The sequence below is a fragment of the Lethenteron reissneri genome, chromosome 23 (genome assembly GCF_015708825.2).
Source record: "Lethenteron reissneri isolate LAM-NWPU_2019-01 chromosome 23, ASM1570882v1, whole genome shotgun sequence".
NCBI classification, from domain to species: domain Eukaryota; kingdom Metazoa; phylum Chordata; class Hyperoartia; order Petromyzontiformes; family Petromyzontidae; genus Lethenteron; species Lethenteron reissneri.
This window is the reverse complement of record NC_083801.1, coordinates 21,636,089-21,649,102: the sequence shown is the minus strand read 5'-3', so window position 1 is coordinate 21,649,102 and position 13,014 is coordinate 21,636,089. Positions and strand designations below refer to the sequence as shown.

The 13,014-nt window shown below is 53.4% G+C and overlaps 1 protein-coding gene across 1 annotated transcript in view; it reads right to left on the bottom strand.

Annotated features, from left to right (window-relative positions):
* The window catches only part of LOC133346187 (filaggrin-like), a 69,289-nt gene extending 63,793 nt beyond the window's left edge, over positions 1 to 5,496 (bottom strand). The window contains exon 1 of the mRNA XM_061557678.1: positions 5,431 to 5,496. The gene's annotated coding sequence lies outside the window, so the exon portion shown is untranslated. The remainder of the gene's footprint in view (positions 1 to 5,430) is intronic.
* Between the last annotated feature and the right edge of the window lie 7,518 nt (positions 5,497 to 13,014).

The following is a 13,014-nucleotide window of genomic DNA, read 5'->3' as shown; positions in this document are numbered from 1 at the left end:
CGTAAAATAGTATATACAGCAGTGTGGGGTGGAGCGGTGGCGCAGTGGTTAGCGCACCGCACTGTCAATCTAAGCACGAGTCCCATCCACCGGTCATGCACAAGCCCCCCCCCCCCCAACGCATTAACCAAAGTGGTGAAGTATGGTCGAACAAGTCGCTCGCCCGATATATGCACAGCCATGCTTCGTCCATCCAACAGTGCCTTGGCAAAGGGCTGTGGATGATGATTCGTGACGTATCACAACACACACACACATTTGAATACAACATCTCGCATCAATATCAAAATCATCAGCAGTCGTCATCATCATCGCCGGCGTCGTCGTAACAATAACTGCATGTCGCGTTATCATCAACTGCGTGTGGCTTTTGCAATGCACGACATCCACTCGCCGTACGTTCACGACTCACGGAGAGCCCTGGAGGGGAAAACCTCAGCATATTCGTCACTAACACTGTGGCCTTCAAACTAATTAAAACGCATGCAATAGGCGACGTTTCGAGCAATAACCCTTCTCTACAGCGCGCAGAGAAGCCAAAGAGAGGGTGGCAATCGTCGTGGAAGATTAGCGATGACACGTGCAGCGGGGGTTTTCTTTCATCAGAAAATCGCTTCCCACGTGTGTGTATATATATACACACACGTGGGGAGTGAACATTCATGTACACAGACATGTGTAGGGGAGCGGCAGTGTCGTGGTTAGCGCGCTGCACTACGGACCCGGCTACCCGAGTTCGATTCCCGCTCACCAGTGACTGTCCTAGGCCTCCCCTAGGTTGACTCGGCCTCAAACGAGTACCTGCTGCGGTGTGTAAATATCGCCACTGGGGAGACAAAGGCGGAAGGGCGTGGTGCCGGCTGCTTCGTGTGCCGTACCGGCCTTCACTGGTGCCCGTTAACAGCACTCGCTCCAAGCAGTCTGCTAAGGCTATACGGGGCTTCTTTGTCTTTATACCACTGCACGTCTCGCAGCACGCCAAGTCGAGCGATTCAAGCTGCGGAGAGACCCCCGCCGATCGTTTAAAACCATTTCGGTGCCACGAAGGCGGAGAGGGCAGCGAATTCGGTGCCACCAAACGGTGGTTAGTGGTGGGTGGTAGTGGTGGTGGGTGGTGATGGGTAGTGGTGGGTGGTAGTGGGTAGTGGTGGGTGGTAGTGGTGGTGGGTAGTGGGTGGTGGTGGGTGGTAGTGGTGGTGGTTAGTGGTGGGTGGTAGTGGTGGTGGTGAGTGGTGGGTGGTGGTGGGTAGTGGTGGTGAGTGGTGGTGAGTGGTAGTGAGTGGTGGTTGGTGGTGTGTGGGTGGTGTGTGGGTGGTGGGTAGTGGGTAGTGGGTGGTGGGTAGTGGGTGGTTGGTGGTGTGTGGGTGGCTACACAAAAACAACCACAATCGGCTGAGGCTACGCGACTGGGACCCCGACAAACGCGTGACGAGGTGGGGGGGGGGCGGTGTGGAAGCCCCCCCGGGGTTCAGGGGAACCGTTCCGTGCAACCGAATCGCTCTCACGTCGGGCGACTGCTCGCATGCAACCGGTTGCGCGAGCGACCGCGCCACCGGTTTGCTTCGTGCGACGGTCGCGGCGACTTCGCGCGATTCGCGAAGCTGTCTTTGTATTCGTATCACCGATGACTCGGACGGTGGAAGTCCCCGTGAAACGCGCGCTCGGTGCGCAATTGCCCGCTCAGACGCGTGGGCACAGCGGTTGCAGGCGATGATTTAAAACCGGTTTTTGATTTTTTTTTGTTGCTCCGAGAGAAATTTCATTTTTGCACAGCTGATCGCTCGCGATGCGGGCACAGCGCGGCTTTAGTTGAAATGCACCCAGAGGAGGCGGCGATCCGAGGCGGGTTGGTTTAAGTTCGACACGAACTGTGTTTGTTCCCAGTGGGACTTTAATTTTGTTCACGTAACATGTGTTTTTTTTTGTCGTCACATCAATGGGGATAAGTCGACGTTTGGATGAAACGTTATTATGGCAGAAGCGGCTGTCGCTTGAACACATGCAGTCAAGAGTTTACATCGGCAGGGTCTGCACGTAGACATATGCAGTATATACATACACTCACGTGTAGAATATAGATAGTATGTGTGTACAGCATACATATAGCGTAGGTGCAATTTATATAACGTGTGTTCGAACTGACATGGAAATGAATTGTTGAGTAGGTGCTGTGATTACATGTTGAGTATGTCAGTAGTGAATGTGTGTGCTGTGAGTACACAGTGTGTGTGTGCTGTGAGTACACTATGTGTGTGTGTGCTGTGTGTACACAATGTGTGTGTGCTGTGAGTACACTGTGTGTGTGCTGTGTGTACACAATGTGTGTGTGTGCTGTGTGTACACAATGTGTGTGTGCTGTGTGTATATAATGTGTGTGTGTTGTGAGTGCACTGTGTGTGCTGTGTGTGTGTTGTGAGTGCACTATGTGTGTGTGCTGTGAGTACACAGTGTGTGTGTGCTGTGAGTACACTATGTGTGTGTACTGTGTGTACACAATGTGTGTGTGTGTGCTGTGAGTACACTGTGTGTGTGTGCTGTGTACACAATATGTGTGTGCTGTGTGTACACAATGTGTGTGTGCTGTGTATATATAATGTGTGTGTGTTGTGAGTACACTATGTGTGTGCGTGTTGTGAGTACACTATGTGTGTGTACTGTGAGTACACTATGTGTGTGTACTGTGAGTACACTATGTGTGTGTACTGTGAGTACACAATGTGTGTGTGTGTGTTGTGAGTACACTGTGTGTGTGTGTTGTGAGTACACTATGTGTGTGTGTGCTGTGTGTACACAATGTGTGTGTGCCGGGAGTACACTATGTGTGTGTGCTGTGTGTACACAATGTGTGTGTGCTGTGTGTATATAATGTGTGTGTGTTGTGAGTACACAATGTGTGTGTGCTGTGTACCCTCTACCACCCGCCACGGCCCGGTAAATAACGCGGTCTCCTCGACAATTGAACGGATTCATGGGCACGTAGACTTTGTAAGCGTTCCATCTCTTTCTCTCTCGTCTGTGAGAGCAACTTCGAGGTGGAGCGAGGAGGAGTTACAGACGAGCGGGAAGACGACAGCAGCAAGCCACCGTCTCTGAACATGCACTAACAACAATTGCCCAAGTTCTGCGGTCCTCGATATATTGTAAGATGTCTTAGGCCAATACACGTGTGTGCGTGCGTGTTGCTGCGAATACAGGTATGTCCGTGCAGTGGATGTGTTATGCGTGGCTGTGTCGTGTTACGCGTGTGTGCGGTGTGCGGTGTGTGTGCGGTGTGTGTGTGGTGTGAGCGGTGTGTGTGTGGTGTGAGCGGTGTGTGTGGTGTGAGCGGTGTGTGTGCGGTGTGTGTGGTGTGAGCGGTGTGAGCGGTGTGTGTGGTGTGAGCGGTGTGTGTGTGGTGTGAGCGGTGTGTGTGTGTGCGGTGTGTGTGTGCGGTGTGTGTGTGTGTGCGGTGTGTGTGCGGTGTGTGTGCGGTGTGTGCGGTGTGTGTGGTGTGAGCGGTGTGTGTGCGGTGTGTGTGGTGTGAGCGGTGTGTGTGTGGTGTGAGCGGTGTGTGTGTGGTGTGAGCGGTGTGTGTGTGTGCGGTGTGTGTGTGTGCGGTGTGTGTGCGTGCGGTGTGTATGTGTGCGGTGTGTGTGCGTTCGGTGTGTGTGTGTGGTGTGTGTGTGCGCGGTGTGTGTGTGTGTCCAGCAAGAGTGTGAGAGTGTAGTAGTCAGCGCACTGCTCTACGAACCCGACGATCCAAATTCGATTCCCGCTCACGGCGATGAATATCCGCACAGATCCCTCTCCCCTAGGTAGACTCAGCCTTAAATGAGTACCTGGTGCGATGTGTAAAACATCGCCACTTCGGGAGACAAAGGCGGTCGGGCGTGATGTTCGCACACGCTCGTGTGTGCAGAACTGACCTTAATAGTTGTTCGCTAACAGCACTTGCCCCAACAGTCTGTCAAAGACTATATGGGTGATTGTTGTCCCCGTATGTGTGTGGCTTTGTGTTGTATGTGGTTTATATGTATTGTGTGTTGATTGTGTGTTGAGGACATGTTCTGAGTGTGTGTGTGTGTGTTAGTTGCGTTATGAACACGCTACATTATTTAGGCCGTGTTGTTATGTCTGGTGTACGCGTTAAGTTGTGCGTGTGTTAAGCACGCATTCGTACGTTGCATAATGTGCGTGTTGTATTGTGTGTGTGTGTACATGGTGTGTATGTGTGCAATGGTGTGTCCCGATTAACTGCGTTGTACATACTTGTGTTTTGTGTGCGTGTGTATATATGTTACGGTGTGTGTACATGTCTTTGTGGAGATGTTCTTTCATGTGTGTAACTGTGTTGTGAGTACATGCACGTGTCATTGTGTCTATGTGATGCGTGTGTGTGTTAACTGTGAGTACTTGTCTTTGTATCGTTCTGTATGTTTCTGCATTGTGTCCATGGTATAGTGTGTGTTAACTGTGTTGTGTGTACACGTGTCTGTATTGTGTACATGGTATAGTGTGTGTTAACGGTGTACATACACGTGTCTGTATTGTGCACATGTGTGTGTGTTGTTGTGTACACGTGTCTGTATTGTGTACATGTGTGTGTGTGTAACTGCGTTGTGTGTACACGTGTCTGTATTGTGTACATGTTATAGTGTGTTAACTGCGTTGTGTGTACACGTGTCTTATTGTGTCCATGGTATAGTGTGTGTGTTAACTGTGTACATACACGTGTCTGTATTGTGCACATGTGTGTGTGTGTTGTGTGTACACGTGTCTGTATTGTGTACATGTGTGTGTGTAACTGCGCTGTGTGTACACGTGTCTGTATTGTGTACATGTTATAGTGTGTTAACTGCGTTGTGTGTACACGTGTCTGTATTGTCTACATGGCATAGTGTGTGTGTGTGTAACTGCGTTGTGTGTCCACGTGTCTGTATTGTGTACATGGCATAGTGTGTGTGTAACTGTGTTGTGTGTACACGTGTCTGTATTGTGTACATGGCATAGTGTGTGTGTAACTGCGTTGTGTGTACACGTGTCTGTATTGTGTACATGGTGTAGTGTGTGTGTGTAACTGTGTTATGTGTACACGTGTCTGCATTGTGTACATGGCATAGTGTGTGTGTGTGTAACTGCGTTGTGTGTACACGTGTCTGTATTGTGTACGTGTGTAACTGCGTTGTGTGTGCACGTGTCTGTATTGTGTACGTGTGTGTGTAACCGTGTTGTGTGTACACGTGTCTGTATTGTGTACATGGCCTGCTATTTGTGCGTTAAATCTCAAATTCACTCCTGAGTAGAATTACCCCGTAAGAAGACGAACAACCCGTGGTAGTTGTTATTATTATGAATATTACATATATATCTTGACAATGTCTTTCAAGAAATGCATTATCCGCAAGGTGAAAATTACGAAAGTTAAAAATGAATGAATGAAGAAGCTCTTACCGAGGTCTATTAAAACCGCGACGGTCGGCAGCACATATTCCATGCGACTGTCGTCCACAACCCAGATCTCCGCCTTGCTCTCTACCCCCCTCTCTCCCTCCTCTCCCCCCTCTCTCTCCCTCCTCTCCCTCCCCCTCTCTCTCTCTCTCCCTCCCCCCTCTCCTCCCTGTCTCCCTCCCCCTGTCTCCCTCCCCTCTCTCTCTCCCTCCCCCTCTCTCTCTCCCTCCCCCTCCACCCCCCTCTCTCTCCCTCCCCCTCTCCCCCTGCCCCCACTCTCTCTCCTGTCTCCCCCTCCCCCCTCTCTCCACCCACCACCTCTCTCTCTCCCCCCTCTTTCCCTTCTCGCCCCCCCCCCCCTCTCGTCTCTCCCTCCCTCTGTGCATGAATTCTAAAGCCGCAGGGAACCGCGAGTTTCTACACGTGGGGGAGGGGAGAGACGGGGTGTAGGGTGTGTGTGTGGGGGGGAGATGGGTGTAGGGTGTATGTGTGTGTGGGGAGAGATGGGTGTAGGGTGTATATGTGTGTGTGGAGAGATGGGGTGTAGGGTGTATGTGTGTGTGGGGAGATGGGGGTATGTGTGTGTGGGGAGATGGGTGTATGTGTGTGTGTGGGGAGATGGGTGTGTGTGTGTGTGGGGAGATGGGGTGTAGGGTGTGTGTGTGTGTGTGTGGGGAGATGGGGGTAGGGTGTGTGTGTGGGGGGAGATGGGTGTGTGTGTGTGTGTGTGGGGAGATGGGGGTAGGGTGTGTGTGTGTGTGGGGAGATTGGGGTATGTGTGTGTGGGGAGATGGGTGTATGTGTGTGTGTGGGGAGATGGGTGTGTGTGTGTGTGGGGAGATGGGGTGTAGGGTGTGTGTGTGTGGGGAGATGGGGGTAGGGTGTGTGTGTGGGGGGAGATGGGTGTGTGTGTGTGTGTGTGGGGAGATGGGGGTAGGGTGTGTGTGTGTGGGGGGAGATGGGGTGTAGGGTGTGTGTGTGTGGGGGGAGATGGGTGTATGTGTGTGTGGGGAGATGGGGTGTAGGGTGTGTGTGTGTGTGGGGAGATGGGTGTATGTGTGTGTGGGGAGATGGGGGTAGGGTGTGTGTGGGGAGATGGGGTGTAGGGTGTGTGTGTGTGGGGGGAGATGGGGGTAGGGTGTATGTGTGTGTGGGGAGATGGGTGTATGTGTGTGTGGGGAGATGGGGGGTAGGGTGTGTGTGTGTGGGGGGGGATGGGGGTAGGGTGTATGTGTGTGTGGGGAGATGGGGGTAGGGTGTGTGTGTGTGGGGAGATGGGGGTAGGGTGTGTGTGTGTGGGGGGAGATGGGGGTAGGGTGTGTGTGTGTGTGGGGAGATGGGGGTAGGGTGTGTGTGTGTGTGGGGGGAGATGGGGGTAGGGTGTATGTGTGTGTGGGGAGATGGGGGTAGGGTGTGTGTGTGTGGGGGGAGATGGGTGTAGGGTGTATATGTGTGTGTGGAAAGATGGGGTGTAGGGTGTATGTGTGTGTGGGGACATGGGGGTAGGGTGTATGTGTGTGTGGGGAGATGGGGGTAGGGTGTGTGTGTGTGGGGGGAGATGGGTGTAGGGTGTATATGTGTGTGTGGAAAGATGGAGTGTAGGGTGTATGTGTGTGTGGGGACATGGGGGTAGGGTGTATGTGTGTGGAGAGATGAGGGGTAGGGTGTGTGTGTGGAGACGGGGGTAGGGTGTGTGTATGTGTGGAGATGGGGTGTAGGGTGTATGTGTGTGTGGGGAGAGATGGGGGTAGGATGTGTGTGTGTGAGGGAGATGGGTGTAGGGTGTATGTGTGTGTGGGGAGACGGGGTGTAGGGTGTATGTGTGTGTGGGGAGAGATGGGGGTAGGGTGTGTGTGTGTGTGTCTGTGGAGAGATGGGGGAGAGTGTGTGTGTGTGGAGAGACGGGGTGTAGGATGTGTTTGTGTGTGTGGGGGGAGATGGGGGTAGGGTGTGTGTGTGTGTGTAGAGAGAGATTGGTGTAGGGTGTATGTGTGTGGAGAGATGGGGGTAGGGTGTGTGTGTGTGGAGAGATGGGGGTAGGGTGTGTGTGTGTGTGGAGAGATGGGGGTAGGGTGTATGTGTGTGTGTGTGTGGAGATGGGTGTAGGGTGTGTGTGTGTGTGTGGAGATGGGGGGAGGGTGTGTGTGTGGGGGGGGAGATGGGGGGAGATGGGTGTAGGGTGTGTGTGTGTGAAGAGACGGGGTGTAGGGTGTGTGTGTGTGGAGAGAGATGGGGGTAGGGTGTGTGTGTTGGGGGGGAGATGGGGGTAGGATGTGTGTGTGTGTGGGGGGAGATGGGGGGATGGTGTGTGTGTGGGGGGAGATGGGGGGATGGTGTGTGTGTGTAGAGAGATGGGGGAGAGGGTGTGTGTGTGTGGAGAGATGGAGGTAGGGCGTGTGTGTGTAGAAAGATGGGGGTAGGGTGTGTGTGTGTGGAGAGATGGGGGGTAGGGTGTGTGTGTATGTGGAGAGATGGAGGTAGGGCGTGTGTGTGTAGAGAGATGGGGGTAGGGTGTGTGTGTGTGGAGAGATGGGGATAGGGTGTATGTGTGTGTGTGTGGGGAGATGGGTGTAGTGTGTGTGTGGAGAGAGATGGGGATAGGGTGTGTGTGTAGAGAGAGACGGGGTGTAGGGTGTGTATGTGTGTGTAGAGAGATGGGGGGTAGGGTGTGTGAGTGTGTAGAGAGATGGGGTGTAGGGTGTGTGTGTGTGTGTGGAGAGACGGGGTGTAGGGTGTATGTGTGTGTGTGGAGAGATGGAGGTAGGGTGTGTGTGTGTGTGTGTGGAGCGATTGGTGTAGGGTGTGTGTGTGTGTGGAGATGGGGGTAGGGTGTGTGTGTGTGGAGATGGGTGGGAGGGTGTGTGTGTGTGGGGGGAGATGGGGGTGTAGGGTGTGTGTGTGTAGAGAGGCGGGGTGTAGGGTGTATGTGTGTGTGTGGAGATGGGGGTATGGTGTGTGTGTGTGGATAGGGTCTATGTGTGCTTGGGGAGCAGTGGCGCTGTGGTTAGCGCACGGCGTTACAACCCCGGCGAGCCGAGTTCATTTCCAGCTAACCTCGGGCCTCCCCTACGTCGACTCAGCCTGAAATGAGTTCCTGGTGCGGTGCCTAAACATGAGTGGAGACAAAGGCGGCCGGGCGTGGTGCTGGCCACGAGCCCCGACCTCAACAGGAGCTCGCTAACACTCTGTGTGAGGCTGCCCTGCGATCTTCATGTTTGTTCTGTAGGCGATTGGGATTTGGGGTTGTGGAGAGAGGGGGGTGTGAGTGGGGGGTGGGGTGCTGGGGGCATATTAAGGGATTGTGTGTGTGGGGGTGGGGCGCAGGGCTTGGATAGCGAATGATTGTCCAGTTTCACAAAACCCACAGACTACACCCTGCACCCACTACACCCTGCACCCACTACACCCTGCACCCATTACACCCTGCACCCACTACACCCTGCACACACTACACCCTGCACACACTACACCCTGCACACACTACACCCTGCACCCATTACACCCTGCACCCACTACACCCTGCACACACTACACCCTGCTCAGACTACACCCTGCACCCACTACACCCTGCACACACTACACCCTGCACCCAATACACCCTGCACCCACTACATCCTGCACCCACTACACACTGCACCCACTACACCCTGCACCCACTACACCCTGCACACACTACACCCTGCACCCATTACACCCTGCACCCACTACACCCTGCACACACTACACCCTGCTCAGACTACACCCTGCACCCACTACACCCTGCACACACTACACCCTGCACCCAATACACCCTGCACCCACTACACCCTGCACCCACTACACCCTGCACCCACTACACCCTGCACACACTACACCCTGCTCAGACTACACCCTGCACCCACTACACCCTGCACACACTACACCCTGCACCCAATACACCCTGCACACACTACACCCTGCACCCACTAAACCCTGCACCCACTACACCCTGCACACACGACACCCTGCACCCACTACACCCTGCACACACGACACCCTGCACCCACTACACCCTGCTCACACTACACCCTGCACCCACTACACCCTGCACTCACTACACCCTGCACCCACTACACCCTGCACCCACTACACCCCGCACAGACTACACTCCGCACAGCATACACCCTGCACACACTACACCCTGCTCAGACTACACCCTGCACACACTACACACTGCACCCACTACACCCTGCACACACTACACCCTGCACACTACACCCTGCACACTACACCCTGCACACTACACCCTGCACACTACACCCTGCACACACTACACCCTGTCTAGACTACAACCCACGGGTCTCCTGCTCGATCTCCCTGCACGGCAGAAGCAACTGGGGGCCGAGTTTGTGTGCTCACCTGCCCCCACGTCCTCCCCCCCCCCCACTCCCACCCTGTGGAGCGGTGGCGACACGCGGGGGCCTCTCCACCTCTCCCACGCTGTCTGATCGGCGTGGAAGAGTAGGCCAAAGACCCTCGAGACGGGGCTCGGCTCTCCAGAGCTCCTTCGAGCTCAGCCTCGCGAGCGGGGGGTCACAGCTCGCTCGGAGTACGGTTCAGGGCGATCCATTTGTAGATACCCCACGCATTTCGAATGGCCCTCTCGCTCGCTCCTCGGCAGCTGATCGATTGACGCCAGCGAATGCAACGGGGCGGCTCCGTGTCTTGCAGAGTGCTCGGCCAGAGATGCAACGGGTGCAACTGGGATTGGCGGGGGACGTGCAATCGATCGTCTGCCCTTGTTATATAAATTTTAGTGGGGTATCTATAAATGGATCGCGCTGTGTGTTTCACCGTTTCGCCACTTCTGGGCGGTCGGGTGGAGCGGTGGCGCAGCGGTTGTCGCAGCGAATTGCCGCGCTGTGAACTCGGCCACGGACGAGTTCGACTCCCAGCCAGGCGATCGTGATCAATCAATCCCCGTGACCCAGAGGCGTGCGGAAGACTTCATCCAGCAGTGGAGAGACAACGGGATGCATGCACCGTGTTTACTAGATCACGGTGTGTGCATGCTGATCGATCAATATCGATTATTAATCTTAGGATGCACACCCAGGCGGGGTGTTGCTCCTCCCGGCGGCTCCATCTCCACGAATGTGGTCCCGTGGGTCGCCTTTGACTCCCGTTCCGTCACCGGTCTTGCCCATCGCTGATCGTCCCCTTCCTGCCCAGGCCTCCTTCTTGCAGCCAATTCTCAACACGGTCGATACCAGCACCGTATGTGGCCTTCAGGGAGAACACTGTATAATCGGCGACGTTTCGGGAAATGGCCCTTCTTCATAGCACACAAAGCACAGATGGGGGCTTTTCTTCTTTCAATCAAAACATTGAAAATTCGTTCGATTTAAAGCAATTTTTTTAGATCGTTTTAAACTAATTTCTTTCGAACTGCTTTTCGTGTTTAGTTTTCTGTCCTTCACCCGCAACTCCGATCAGCACGGTTGGCTACGTACGGCGAGAAAGAAGGTCAACATACATACAGAGGCCGGAGAGAAACATCGCATGTTACATTTTAGACATTTAAAGCGAATGTGTTGGTGGTGGGGGTTCTTCTTCTGTTTAATTGTGCTTGTGCAACCTCTGCCAACGTAGCAGCAGCAGCATCAGGAAATGAATGAAAACTACACGCGAGACGACCTGTTTCTGTTTTACCAGCTAAGTAGCCCGGGGATGCGGACTGATGAGTCGCTGTGTGGATGCACCGTGCTCTCAGGGATGGGTCACCTCTCCCGGCATCTCCTGGAGCTGTCCATCAGCCGCTCGTCCCCAACCTCGGCCACTGTCAACGTCTCTGCTTCATTGTCGTCTGGAAACACGCAATTATTTTAGATCGTTTTAGATTATGTATTTTTTTTCCGCGGCTGTAAATTTCCCCGTGAGAAGCCACTTTGTTGAACTATCATTTGTGGCGAGGTTGCTTCTGGAAAAATAAATCTCAATACCTCGGTGGGGGTTTACCTGATAAGATGAGTAAAACATAGTTTTGTTTCTTCTTCTTGGTTCTTTCGGTAAAGTCACGTAGAAGGGAAGTAATAAAATAATAAAAATAAAACATAAAACAATTCTCACGACGTTTCGGCCACAACGCAAGCAGCCGTCCTCAAGCATCGCATATTACATATTAGACAGAGGACGGCTGCTTGCGTTGTGGCCGAAACGTCGTGAGAATTGTTTTATTATGTTTTATTTTTATTATTGTATTACTTCCCTTCTACGTGACTTTACCGAAAGAACCAAGAAGATGAATCCCTGCAGTCACGAAAGTTTTAAATCGAAATAGTTTTGTTTGTATATATGTTAATGTTATTTGTTTACCTTTACTCTACTCTGCACTCCTATCGCATTTTTGTTGCGTTTGTTGTTAAACATGTTTTTTTTTTATCTACGTGACTTTACCGAAAGAACCAAAGGATATCATTTGTTGTTGTTGTTGTAACATTCTGACCGCGTGCCCCCTACTGGACATCTGTGAAGAAGAGCTTTTTTGCTCATCGGATTCCTCCGGAATAAATAAATACTGATTCTGAATGCCAATCAATAACTCTACCCACACACAGCCTGATGGAGCAAAGCTACAGTCCGACTCGACTTTTGTCTGTGCGTGGAGACGAATGCAGGAGCTCTGCCAAGCCACCATCGGCACGCCCGTCAGCACACGCCGGCTGGAAACGCCACTTCCGGCCTCTTATTGTTGAGTTCACGACCTGAACATCTGCGTGTGGCATTGGCGAGTGTTACAGTGATGTGTTGTTGTTGATGGTGTGTTGTTGTTGGTGTGTTGGTGTTGATGTGGGGGCAGGGGGGTGCCTTGCCCATCCCCCCTCCCCCCACTGATGGCCAAAGCTACGAGTTGGGGCCCCCCTTGACAACCAACACGAGATTTGTTTTCAACAACAACAATAACAACTACAGTGTCAGAACAACAAACACTGATTTTAAACGCAGCGCCCCTACAGCCTTAAATGTTCGAGACCGTGAGCGTGACGACGCTGTGATGAGCAGGGCAAGAAAAGCCGCGATAGCGAACCGCCTCTGTGTGCGACCTCGCGAGACAAATCGAATATTGGGGCACCCCCCAACCCACCGATTGCCGATGACGATGTCGTCACGACCCCCACCGCTCCACCGAGTTACCCTCAAACTCAACCCATGAGTGCAACGCATCCCGGGATGGAATGGGCGTCCTTGCTTCGAAAGCAGATTCTGATCAGCAATCTTCGACGATTGGGCATGCACCTCCCGAACGCGATGCCACGTGCAAGGGGAGAATGAAGGGCTGTCAGTGTGTGGGAGGGGGGGGGGTGGGAGAGGGCTCTCGTTCCACGGCCCCCGAATGCGCCAGAGATCTCGACAGATCTCGCGAGCTAAGCGGGTCTCGGCCTGCTTTGGTGACCGGTTGGGTTGCGTTGGGTGCCGTCCGCGCCCTCGCCCAGGTGCCGGTCAGCTGCTGCGTGGGTGAGATGCTGGCACGTGGAGGGCATCGCAGCGGAAAATCCATTGCTGTAGTTCACTTGAGCCCGGGCACTCGGCAGCCAGCATTGTGTGGGGAGGCATCGCAGTGCGGGGGAG